Genomic DNA, 13732 nt, shown 5'->3' with positions numbered 1-13732 from the left:
ACACACCCTATTTTTAAACAGTTCAAATGTCATGTCTGAAAACATCAATAATTGCACATTATTTTACAGATAATTACAAATAGTCCAGATATATTTTTGTTACCAAAACTAGCACAAATAATGCCAGAAATATTAAAAATTTGTGAGAAATTAATTGATCAAATTGAAAAGAATGTAAAAATTGATTGCAAAGAAGGGATAGCATTGATAACCTTACTCACTAGATGATTTATTTTGTTTTTCTTCAAGGAAAGTTATCAAGGAACTCTTTAAGAATACATGAGTTAAACATATGATCTCAGAAAAGTTACTTAAAAGGACAATAAAATGTGAAAAAGTTCAGATATTTGTTTTAAGAAAGAATAACAGTATTTCCAGCATTTATAAACCTGAAAGAACTGATAAAAAATGTAACCCTATATTTGTAATATTGAAGGATTCTATGGAAAAATATTGAGTGATTCAAAAAGCATAAAGGTGAGAGGTATATTCCAGGCTTTCAAGGTGACTTAAAGGTCATAGTCTTGGGCTATCATCAATCTATTTCAGATACGTAAGGCTTGTAGGTTCTATGGTTTTTAATTTTTTTTCCACATATTTGATCCACTCTAAGACAGTCTTTCATGATCCCTTTTAGACTACTTAAAGGTGATAACTGGACCCCATTTAGTACTTCTTGTCTCAGGGTCATGAAAATTGAAATTTGCATAGTTTCTTAGTTTCTTGGACTAATTGATTCTATATATCTTCTTTATACTTCATTGTGTAATATTCTTCACAGAGATAACGTTTGACATTTTGTTTTGGTAAGTAGTAAGTATTATCTGAAAAGTTTGTAAGTGGTCATATGACTATTGCTGTCTGAAACAAATAGTACTGAATTTTAAGTTTCCATGGGTTATGAAACTTTTCAATTTCTTTTAAATTTTATTTTATACTGGTTTACATATGAAGTTTACATACACATTGGACCTTTCCTTTATCAATCCCAATCTCCACCCATCAAATTGTGCAACCCTATATTTAAGCCCGCCCCTACCCCCCATCCCTATCTTGGATCCTTGTACACAATCTAAAATAATGGTCCTGTACTGAATTTGTCTTTATGAGACTGAGTTAGTTCACTTAGCATAATGCTGTCCAGTCCCTCCCATGTTAGGTAGTAATTAAAAATGATCTTTGTTTTGTTTAGTGATTTTTTGTTTTCTTTATATTTATGTGAAACTTTTCTTTTTAAAGCACTTTTGTACATAGCTTTTATAATGCAATCCATACTGAAGACTGAAAGATTCCTACCCACCCCCGAATGGAAGGATACATAACATGACTATATAGATACATCTTTAACTGAAAATATAGATGGTAAAATCCACTATGAAACAAATGTCGGGTTATAATAATATTTGTGTTATATTGTTTGCATGTTTAATGTAAATAGTTGCTTTAAGTGGAAGCCAGGAATAGAATTTGATATGTAACATAACTGGATATGATATCTGTTGAAGTATTTTTCTTAATATTTTACTGTTTACATAAATTTAAATTATTATAATATGATGTCTATTTCTGAAATGGAATATAATAATTGGTCTTAGGCAGTAATTAGTTTGTTCTACAGATTTGAATTTGATTCCAAACATACAACTGAATGGTTATGTCAGCTTTATTTTCACAAGAATTTGATTAAAATGCTTTAACAATTGTTAATGTGGAAAAACAATACAGAGTAGAACAATAAATCATTTAATATAACAGTTTTTGGTTTTATACAACTTTCTTAGTATTCTGATTTAATTCAATAATTAGATTTTCAACATAAGCTAAGAGAAAAATATGTAAAATACTAAAATATATAGATTCCAAGGCATTATGCAATTTGCCTGCTCATAAAAAAGATGGATTGTGAAAGACTTGGTTCAATGTAGATTTTCAGAGCTGTTTCACTTTTTATTAGAAAGAGAGAACTAATACAACTTATAAATATTAATAAAGTCACACTCCAAAATAGTACAAAAATATGTATCAGGAAGTATTTTTCTGCAATTTTTTAAAGCACATAGTCTAAATATAAGAGAATAAAAATTTTGGCTCTTCTTTCCTTTCCCTTATCATGACATTAAAGTTGCATACACCCTTCCCACAACCAAACTCTACTAGAAATGTTTGTATAATATTCAATCCAATTGTACTACATCAGTTACTGTAAGCAGCATTCAATAAATGGTTTTAATATTGAGCCAGTTTTGCAAATATGCATAAAATTTTATTAAAGCTAAATTATTCACAGAGGATTAATTTTCTAAATTTGAGTAAGATTCATTAAGGCGCTAATTTTGGCACATGCCTTCATTTTCTCTTTCTTTTACCTCACAATTGGCTAATTCAGCAGCAAGTAAGAGGAAAACACATATTCTTTATTCATTCAAGGACTTGGAATAATAAAAATACCATTCCACAATGCACTGGAAAATATAGGTATGAGAGTGCCTTACAGACTGCATGATATAAGCATAGTCAGTGAGTATACTACCTACCAAAATATTCTAAAATAAAAATTCCTCAAGTTAAACTATTATTAAAATTGTATACAGTTAGTTTATTTGAAGCTTCTTTATGTAAAGTAATGAACAGGCAGTCAGTAAGCACTAAAACGATATTCTACATATTCAGTGTTAGGTTATGTGTGGAGTATATAGTATATCATTACTTAGCTTGAATTTATCCATTAACTTTAAAAACTCTTTTCGACAAGAGTTACTGTATACAAAAGTAGATTTGCATAATCTCCATAGGATCTTATGCAGGATTAGAAAGTAAATTTCTCTATTGCAGTGTGGACAGACACTTGTGCAGTATGAAAGGTTTCAAAGAAAACATTAAGTAAAATACATTATTCTCTCTCATCACCTGCATCTTTCCCAAAAAGATCATTTTTATGGAAATATGCTATGTTGGTTGTCTTTCAACTGAAAGATAAAAAGGGACTGGAACATGTTCTAAAATTTGTATTGTGTTGAAGAAGGGTTTCACTACTCTCCTGATTGCTTCTTAAATTGTGTGTCATCAGAATTTTTTTCCTGAGAAATAATTGGATTTTTCCTGAGTAAAAACATTTGTTTAAATCTTAAGCCCATAAAACCTCACAACTAACGATGTTTTAGGTTTTCATCTGTCTTTTATGCAGGAATATTAAATTTATGAAAAATTTAAGTATTTTTCAGTGATGATTGAATTGCTTGTATCCCCTTATCAAAAAATTATTTAAGATGTCCTGTCAGAATTAGAAAGCAAAACAAAACACCAAAATGACTTTACATTTACCTTAAGTGACGGGCTGCACAAAAATTAGATTGTTTTTGTGAAGTTGTTGGAGAAGTTTAATAGCAGCAGAAAAAACCTGTCCAAGTGCTAACCATTGAGGAGAACATCAATTACTCCTGTGAAAATTCAAACTGAAGTGAAGAAAATTAAAACAAGGTCATACACCTGAATTTATCTCTATCCTACTATTCTGCTCCTCTTTTATTCATAATATATAAAATGGAAAATCAGTTATGTCACAGGTTGAAAATACTCTTTAAGTTTTATAGCTAGGAAGACTCAGAACTCAATTTGCTTTCTACAATGTTCACACCTAAATTTTTCAAATCATCTTAAGACAAGATTAAGGCATTGGATATGGATAATAGAAGACCATTAAATTAATCGAAGATCAGAAAAGTTGTCTGATGACATTAGGGATATCATTCACAAATGTAGTAGCAAAAGGTCATTAAAAAGGCAGAGGAGAAAAAAAAATCAAAACACATGTGAGAAGAAACTTTGAAAATAGTTCTAGAGGATTAAATTTCCAACAAAAAAGGTAAGAGATATTGATGTAAAAGAGCTGAACAGAAGATTTTAAAAGGCAGCTTGAGTAGAAAAGGACAGCATTATAATGGACTGTTCAAAGAGCTGGAACTGGAGAATCAAAATGGAAGAACTTACTTGGAATTTCTCACGCTGAAAAAACGAAAAAAACAGAACAAAACAAAACAAAACCAAAAAATAAACAAAATTCTAGCCTAGAGTTGTAATAACGAGAAATACTATGGGGAAAAATCTTGAATGATCCAAGAATCATAGAAAAAAAGATGGTGGTATATAGTCATGTACCAAAAAGATTGGTTGGCATTGAAAACTTTCAGGAAGTATCACATGAACACAAATCAATGATGACGAAGGAAAAAAATTCAAGTTGCATGGAAAAGTTCAAGAATGGGCATCTCAGAACACATAATTTTGTTCATGTGGACACTATACCAAGACAAAAAAGCTGCTATCTGAACAAAGCAAGGAAACACAGCATGGTTTAAAATTAGGAAAGATGTGAATAAAGATATTATTTCTCTACTCCTATACAGTCTATATTCTGAGCAAATCATTTGAGAAACTGGATTGTATGAAGAAAAATGTGACATCAGGGTCATAGGAAGATTCATCAACAACCTGTGTTATTCATATGATACAACCCTTGCTAGAAAGTGAGGATGACTGGAAGCAGTAGCTACCAAAAAAGCAAAGACTACAGCCTTCAATGTAGATTGAATTTCAACAACAAGAAGAAGCAAATCCTCATCACTGAACTAATAAACGACTTCAGAAGAAAGAGAAAAAAAAATATATAAATTATCAACTACTTTATCTTACTTGGATCCACATTAATCATTTTTTATGTCAGTAGATACGGAGATATATAGCACTGGAAAATTTGCCTTCAGGGACCCCTTCAAACTACTGAGGAAGAATTATATTAGTGTGGAAACTAAATTGTGCCTGATTCAGGCCATATGATTTTTGATCACTTGCGAAGCATCTGAAAGCTAGGTAATTAATAAGGATAACATAAGAAGAATTTTTGCCTTTAAATTGTGGTATTGGAGAAGATTAAAGAGTGTCCCATGAAATGCCTTAGAAGCAAACAGATATGACTTAGAAAAAAAAAAAGTAAAGCAAGCTTGTTCCTTGGAGGCAAAGATGTCAAAGCTTTATTTCACATAATTTGGGCATATTGCTAAGAGAGAGAATATTCCTTGGAAAAGAAAATTATGCTTTGAAATTTGGAGAGTCAGTGGAAAAGATGAAGACCTTCAAGGAAATGAATTGACACAGTGACTGTAGCAATGGGCTCAGATGTGTAAGAGATAATGAAGGTGTCAGGATATGACAGGGTTCAGATTTGTTGTTTATAGAGTCTCTATGAAGCTGACGCAACTCAAGAGTACCTAAAAATTTCAACAATCAGAATACATTGAAACACTAATTAGATCATATAGGGAAAGAAAAGAAAAAAACAGATATCCATACTGGTAGTTAAATAAATATAAACATATAACTACTCTATTGGTGGTGGTAGTGGTGGTTATATTAGAGTAAGAACTGACCCATAGCTGATCCTCTGGTCTCTGGTGGGTTTTCAGAGGCAGTTAAGCACATGAGAAGAGATAGTCCCTCTTGCTTCCGCAGAGTGGCTGGTGATCTAGAACTTTCAAGATTGCAGCACAATTTCTTGCCACTATGGCAAAACATTTTTATTAAAGATGACATTAACTTTATAAGGAAATTTTCACAATTCATGATAGACACAAATATAAAAGCAAGTAGTTATGGTGTATGTATTCTTCATTCTCAAAATATTTTCTTAAATTATTGAAAAGATACCACTCTGCTATATAGTTCTTCTATCTTTATTGGTGGTGGTGGTGGTGGTGTTATATGTCGTTCAATGTTCAGTTGCCTGCCACTCATAGCAAACATATGTACAAAAACCCTAACCCCTGCTCTATCCTGTGTCAATGTTATTGTCTCTGACAAATCTGGCCCCTTTATCCCAGTCACTGAATCAATCTATAACATCAAGGGTCTTCCTCTCCTTCACTGTTCCTCTACCCTTCCAAGCCTGACAAACCCCTCCGGCCCCTCCTTACAACAGGTCCAAAGTATGTCAGACAAAGTTTCAGAATCCTTGTCTCCAAGGAGCAGCATGGTTTTACCCTCTTCAGGACAAACTTGTTTATTCTCTTAGCAGTCAATGGTATATGCAATACTCTTCTCCAAGCACCACAGCTCAAAGGCATCAATTCTCCCTTTATCATCCTTCGTCATTGTCCAGCTTTCTGATGCATAGCAAGTAATTGTTAAGACCATGGTCTGCATCAGGCACATTTTAGTCTCCGGGCTGACATTGTTCTTCAGTACTTTGGAAAGGTATGTGACAGCAGCCTTTTTCAATGCAATTCATCCTATAATTTTCTGGATACTGGTACCAAGAGTGTTGATTGTAGAGCCAAGCAAACTGAAGCTCTTGACAATCAAAATCTCTTCACAATCTATCATGATGCTACCAAGCATCCCAGTGGTGAGAATCTTTGTTTTCTTGATGTTGAGCTTCAATCCATACTTGTGATGTAGTGAAATTTCTTTGTCAAATTACCTCTGAGAGAATTTTTAGCGTGATATGATAGCAACATAAACCAAGCTTTGATAAAAACAATTGTACTGGGAGAAGAACACTATGATGTATATTATACAACATTCTGATAGTCCTAAAAACCTGAAGGTACACTTTATAGGAGCCAGAGGAACACATACATTTTCACACCCTCTAGGCAATCTTCTATAAATATTGTTTCTTTGAACTAAATTTTTGATAAGCATTGAACGGTTGCAAGCTTGAAATTGTACCCCCTGGCAAACGCCTGCAGTCCAGTTCTTCTCTACTGTGTTGGTTGATATCTGTCCCATGTGTCTAAATAGACAAGAAACTCTATGAAATTTCACACCTTTTTGTGAAAACTGAGGGATCTAGAAAAAGCATAAATTATAATAGAAAGGTAAATTATTTCCATCATAAATTTAAGCATAAAGTATTTATATATTAAGATAGAATTTTCTAAAAAAGATTTTAACTCTGTGAAAATACTATGATAAAAATGATATGTAACATCTATGATAAAAAATATAATTAAAGTATCAAGGGTCCTAATTGTTTCATTCTATGTAATGCAAACATAGTATTTTCCATGTATTTTTCCAACTTTCAACTGAAGTCAAATGTTGTTTTTGTTGTTGTTATGTGCCGTCGAATCATTTGCGACTCATAGCAACCCTATGTAAAACAGCTCCAAACCCTGCTCTGTCCTGTGCCAATTGCACTGCCTTTGACACATCTATCTTCCCCTCCTGCGCTGTCCCTCCACCCTCCCAAGCATGATGTTCCTCTCCAAGGACCTGTCTCTCCTTACAACAAGTCCAAAGTATGTCAGATGAAGCCCCAAAATCCTTGCCTCCAAGGAGTAACGTGGTTTAACCTTCTCCAGGATGAATCTGTTGTTTTCTTGGCAGTCAATGGTACATTCAATACTCTTCTCCAGCACCACAATATTAATATAAACAGTTTGGAAGATGTAATAAATTAAATTATAGTCCCAAAAAATATGTTTTTGCTTGATGGGCTATGCTTCTCAGTGTCTTCTATGTTATTTTGTAACTTTAAAAGTATATTAAGATACCACATAATCTGTTAAACCAATTAGTTGTGAAATGATTAAGATTAGGATGCAACCCAGGTGTTCCCCAACATAAGGTTATCTCCCTGGGGTGCAGACTACACTTTATTTTTTTCCTTAATAGAGATTAGTAAGAAAGAAGAGTGAGAAGTAAGTGGTAAAAGCCTCGGTATCATTAAGAAGAAGCTAGTTCCTGGCACCAGAAATCTCTTTGACACAAGGGAAAGGGAAAACACCTGCAAAAACCTAAGGAAGGCGGGTCCACTGATGTGAGCGAAAATAGTACTTTCTTCCAGAATTTATATTTAGAGAAAACCTTCCTCAGCGAGAACACTGAATTTGTGCCAATTAGGGGAATACAGCATAGTTAAAAAATCAGCAAGAGTTTGTACCCAGATTATAAATGTTCACCTTGGTAATCAATCTGTATGCTCAACTGTAATTGAAGATGAAGTATAAAAAAAGAATGTGGAATTAATATTGGAGAAAGACTCATGAACAATTTTCAGTATGCACATGATGTTATCTTATTTACAGAAAATGAAGATGCTTTGAAGTACTTATTTGTGATCCTCAAAGACTGTAACCTTCAGAATAGTTTACTTCAACATAAAAATACCAAACTCTTTATATCTGGACCAGTAAATAGCATCAGGATAAATGCCAAAAGATTGAAGTTGTTAAGGATTTGGTTTGCCTTAAACAGTCCACTTTGTATTATGCAAGTAACAATAAAAAATATTATTGTTGTTGTTATGTGCCGTCGAGTCGTTTGCGACTCATAGCGACCCTATGCACAACAGCCCTAAACCCTGCTCTATCCTGCGCCAACAGCACTGCCTCTGACAAACCCATCCCGATTACCCCAGCCACGGAATCAATCCATTTCATAAAGGGTCTTCCCCTCCTGCGCTATCCCTCCACCCTCCCAAGCATGATGTCCCTCTCCAAGGACCTGTCCCTCCTGGCAACATGTCCAAAGTATGTCAGACAAAGCCCCAGAATCCTTGCCTCCAAGGAGTAGCTTGGTTTAATCCTCTCCAAGATGAATCTGTTTGTTTTCCTGGCAGTCCATGGTACATTCAGTACTCTTCTCCAGCACCACAACTCAAAGGCATCAACTCTCCTTCTGTCCTCCCTAGTCATTGTCCAACTCTCTGATTCATAACAAGCGATTGCAAAGACCATGGCCTGTATCAGGTGCACCTTAGTCTCCAGAGAGACACCGTTGCTCCTGAGTAATTTAGAGAGGTCCCTAACAGCAGACTTTCCCATCGTGATACGCTTTTTGATTTCTTGACTGCTGGTGTCAAGAGTGTTGACTGTGGAGTCGAGCAAACTGAAAAAATATTATTACATTGGGTAAATCTGCTTCCAAAGATATCTTTAAAGTACAAGGATGTCATTATAATGACAGGAAGTGTGCTTGTCCCACGCCATTGTATTCACGTGAGTGGTATTCACTTGCTTCATATGCATCTGAAAATTAGACAATGAATAAGAAAAATCAAAGAAAAATCAATGCCTTTGAATTGTCATTGATGAACAACATTTAACAAATGAATGATAGTCTGAAGAATAAACAAATCTATCACGGAAAGAAGTAGAGAGTGTTCTTTAGAAGCAAGGTGAGACTGAGACTACATCTCGCACAATTTACATGTATTATGAGAAGGGGACAGATAGCATGTTGAGAAGAGCACTATGCTTAGAAAAGCAGACTCAGTAAAAAAGGGGAGTCTCCTCAGTGGGGTGTCTGAGCATAGTCACTAAAACCTTAGACTTCAGGACAGCAATAATGTTGAAGAGAACACAGAGTTTGTTATTTTGTATATAGGGTTGTAATGAATTTTAACTGATATCATGGCACCTAACAATAACAGTCAATAGCACGGTCTCTGCATTTCAGATTTTTTAACAGAAAATTTCTTCTCAGAAAGGATTTAAATCTTTATTTTAAAATAGGCATTACAGTATTTTATGGATAAGGAGTTTAAGCCACCAGAGTCATCAATGAATCTAACTTTATAGTTAAAGAATAATTAAACTTTAAGTATGCTTCTTCCAGTGAGGTTAACAGATGATCTTTCTTGTTCTGACTCTTGCTGGCATTTGATAGGTCATGAGCCATAGAGAGTGGGACCCAGAGAAAGTGATCTTGATCAGAAGGGATATAATAGCACCAGGCTGTTTGAAATATATTAAAATATTCTTTTTATGATTGTCTAGGTTTATTAACTTGTTTTTCTTTTTTCTTTGTCTTGTAGCACACATAGTGTTCTCACCTGCTTTGCTTATTCCATCACTATTTCCTTACAAAGTCTGATATTAATGAACTAATCCACTGAAGTAACCAATCTAATCCATTGCTTTGCACAGAATTCCTACAGAGCTGCTATTGTTTCCTTAATATTGTTTTTGTAATCACATAAATCTACCTGTCTAAAGAAAGGAGTTGACTTTTTTCAGACACTGATTTCACAAACCCTGATTCTCCTTCACTAATTGTACTTTAATGATAGTTTTTCCATTTTGTAGATAACTGTGTTTAAATATTCAGAAAGCAGATTATTAAATTTTTTGCTGAATGACTCATACAGGAACACTAATTAGAACAAGAAAAACAGAGTTGCAATTTTCCAAAATAGTAACTGTGCCAGGTGAAGTTAAGAACTGCTTCTGCTAACTGAAAACTTTTATATAGAAACTGGCAAATAATACGTGTAATAATGATTAATGGTTTTGTTCTGGGCATTTAAAAATGAATTGCTTACTACGAGTCAGGACTGCTGGTTGTTATTCTAAGTTCTGTCACTCACAATTTTACTGATTAACCTTTAGTAACACTTCTGCCTCATTTTTGTTGTAATCTTTTCACAAAGCATTTCCTGAAGTTTCTAATTTAAATTAAACAAGTACATTTGGTTAGGGGAAAAAAGATATCATGAAAATTATCCTCTGTTTAAGAGATTCTGATTAAATAATTTTTTGGTTTGCATATTTAATATCAGTTATCATCAATAACATTCATAACTTTAAATAGTATATCATGTCATCAAAAACAAAAAAGTAAATAAACCAGATCATTCTTTCTTTAAATGCTTTCTTTTCAAACAGAATAACATTATATTATATCATATTTCTAAGTAAATGTTTGAGTTCTTAAATAAAGGATAACTAAGACGTTTTACTGTGTGGGTCATAACAAGTTATGGCTAACATTGAGAAGAATGGGAATCCAAGAATGCTTAATTGTGCTTATGAGAAACCTACACCTAGACCAAGAGGTTATTGTATGGGAATAGCTACAATAACAATAGTTTAAAGGAAACATAGTTTAAGGTAACACTGTTGTTGTTGATTGCCTCAAGTGGAGCACAACTCATAACAACCACATGAACCAAAGGCCTGAAGCCTTTCTGTATCTATCATCCAGATTCATAGAGTTTCCAGAGGCATGTGGTTTGGGAAGTGGATGCCACTCCTACTTCCAAACTGGTCTTAAACTGGGAGCTCTGCCAAACAGTGGTGTTCGACCCCCAATGATGCAGGTTCAACTTCACAGCAGATTGACAGAAGAGTGCTGTACAATTTAGAAGAGTGTTCCTCCAAAACACTAACACTAGGCTCTCAGGCTCAATCAACAGTTAAATACAAATGTAATGTTTATATATGTTTAAATATTTATGTATGAACAAAAGACCTGAAACTTTTTTATAACTATCATCATTTCTCCAAGTTCATAGACTTCCCAGAGGCAGGTGGCTTATGGCGTGGATGCCACTCTTGTTTCAAAACCTGAATCAATCTGGGAGCTCCACCAAACACTGCCTATGATGGGTAGCCAATTATGGTAGTTAAACATTTTAAAAGGTGTCCCTCAGGGATGTATGCTTGCCCCATACCTATTTAATCTGTATGCTGAGTAAATTATTCAAGATCCTGGATTCTATGAAGAAGAATGTGGCATTAAAATCAGGAATGCTCATCTGTTTTATGCAGATCGCACAGCCTTGCTCACTTTGTTGCAGAAGATCTAATAATACAGTCTTCAATATGGATTAAATCTTAGAGTCAAGAAACAAAAGTTCTTTCCACTGGATTGACAGGCAACATCAGGATAGATGGAGAAAAGATTGGAAGTCTCAATGACTTTATCTTACTTGAATCCACAGTTAGAAAACCAGGAGTTTAATTGCACTGCGAAAGTCTGCAGTTGGGACTTTTCCAAGAATTTTTGGATCAATGATGTCAATTTGAGGATGAAGGCACATTTGATTCAGGCCAGGGTTTTTTTCCAATCACTTGCTAGGCATCTGAGAGTTGGAAAAGGAATAGGGATGAGACGATAGTTAATGCCTTTGAATTGTGGTGCTAGAGAAGAGTGCTGAACATCCCATAGACTGCCAAAAGGACAAACAAGTATCTCTTGGAGAAAGTACAGTCAGAGTGCTCCTTGGAGGCAAACATGATAAAGATTCGTCTCACATACTTCAGGGATGTTGATAGGAGGGGCTATTCCTTGGAGAGAGACATCATGTTTGGAAAGACAGAGGGTCAGTGAAGGAGAGGAAGACCTTCAACCAGGTGAATTGACACATTAATGCTGCAATGGGCTCCAGTGTGTATGAGAATGGCAAAAGATACAGTAGGATTCAGATGTGCTGTTCCTAGGGTCACTACAGGTCATACTTAACTCAATGGCACATAACAACAAGTAACAACTACCAGAGTGAATTCTAACTCACAGCTCCAGAAGCTTCCAAGGTCATGTCTTTATGTGGTCAGGATGTGCATCTTTTTTTTTAATCCTATTAATTGGAATTAAAATTGGACTATGAGAGACCACAGAGCTTTTTTGGTTAACAGTGCAACACAATACAGACTGTGCCACAAATGTTCCTTAAGAAAACAAAGTTATTGTTGCTGTTATGTGCTGTGGAGTTGGAATTAACTCAGTGCTGTCACTCCAGAGGTTTTTAGAGCCTATAAATAGCATGGGAGGACAGGATCCATATTTCTCCCACAGAACAGTTGGTGGATTCGAACCAGGTTCTTTGGGTTGGCAGCACAAGTCTTTAATAACTAGGTCACTTGGGCACCTCTGAAAATAAGACACTGCTACACTTTTTTACTTCAAGTGAGATATATTTAAATTAACACTGCTAAAACTAAGAGAAAAAGCAGTGTAAATAGTGGGTTTACCTATATTTTGAAATGATCAAACACTGACTATACTTCCCCTGTTGTGACAATGAAGATTATAGCAGGTATTACTTTAATGCAAATAGAAGCATGCCACTGTCTTGAGCTCTTCAGCTTCTTTTTAGCAATTAAGCATCCGTTGCACCATTCTGCCTCCTCACTTTGCTCAGTTGCATTTTTTGGTTCCAGCTCCAATATGTAGGACCGCGCAGGCCCAGTAATTGTGTCTGTGCTCATGACATTTCCAAGCAAACACTTTCAAAGATCATTTCTCCCAACACAAACATCTTTAGAGAGATAGGAAGTTTGCTTAAGATCATACTGCCCCTTGTTCAATCTTTGCTAATGCTGCAGCATTTGGAAGTCTTCCTGAAAATAAATTGTCTGATGTTTTTCTACAGTATGCAGAAAGTACCGTACCTGAAAGATTGTACTAGTCAACTCAGCACATAAAATTCCTATTCTGGCACCAAACTAAGCTCTAAGGAAATAAAATGATCTGCCCTCTTTACAGTGCTTTGCACATAAAGATGCTCATTAACCATTTGGAGTTGGAGAAAGTTTTATTCTCCATCAATATTGCAATAGTAATTCCACTGTCATTGAACATTGGATTTATCTAATTTTTCACTATAACTCTCAGAGCCATTAAAAATACTACCTGCCAAGTCACAATGTAAATGTAGAGTTGCAATAAATTCAGCATCTCCACTTCATTTGATAGCTGATACTGAACTATTCTGGAATGAACCGATTCTTACTACCGTCTTATAAACATTAAATACTGTGCTTTTCTGAAGGGAAGAAAACTCCAATTATTCATTTGTTGTTGTTACGTGCTATCAAGTCACCTGTAACTCATAATGACCTCATGTACAAGAGCTCTGAAGTCTGGCCTGTCCTGAGCCAGTCTCACTGAATCTGACACACCTACACATATTGCCTCAGTTACTGTGTCAATCTATCTCATCTGGGATCTT

Source organism: Elephantulus edwardii, unplaced genomic scaffold (assembly GCF_000299155.1).
Source record: "Elephantulus edwardii isolate Elephantulus edwardi_28Jun2011 unplaced genomic scaffold, EleEdw1.0 scaffold00023, whole genome shotgun sequence".
Classification (NCBI taxonomy): domain Eukaryota; kingdom Metazoa; phylum Chordata; class Mammalia; order Macroscelidea; family Macroscelididae; genus Elephantulus; species Elephantulus edwardii.
Note: the sequence above shows the minus strand (reverse complement) of the source record.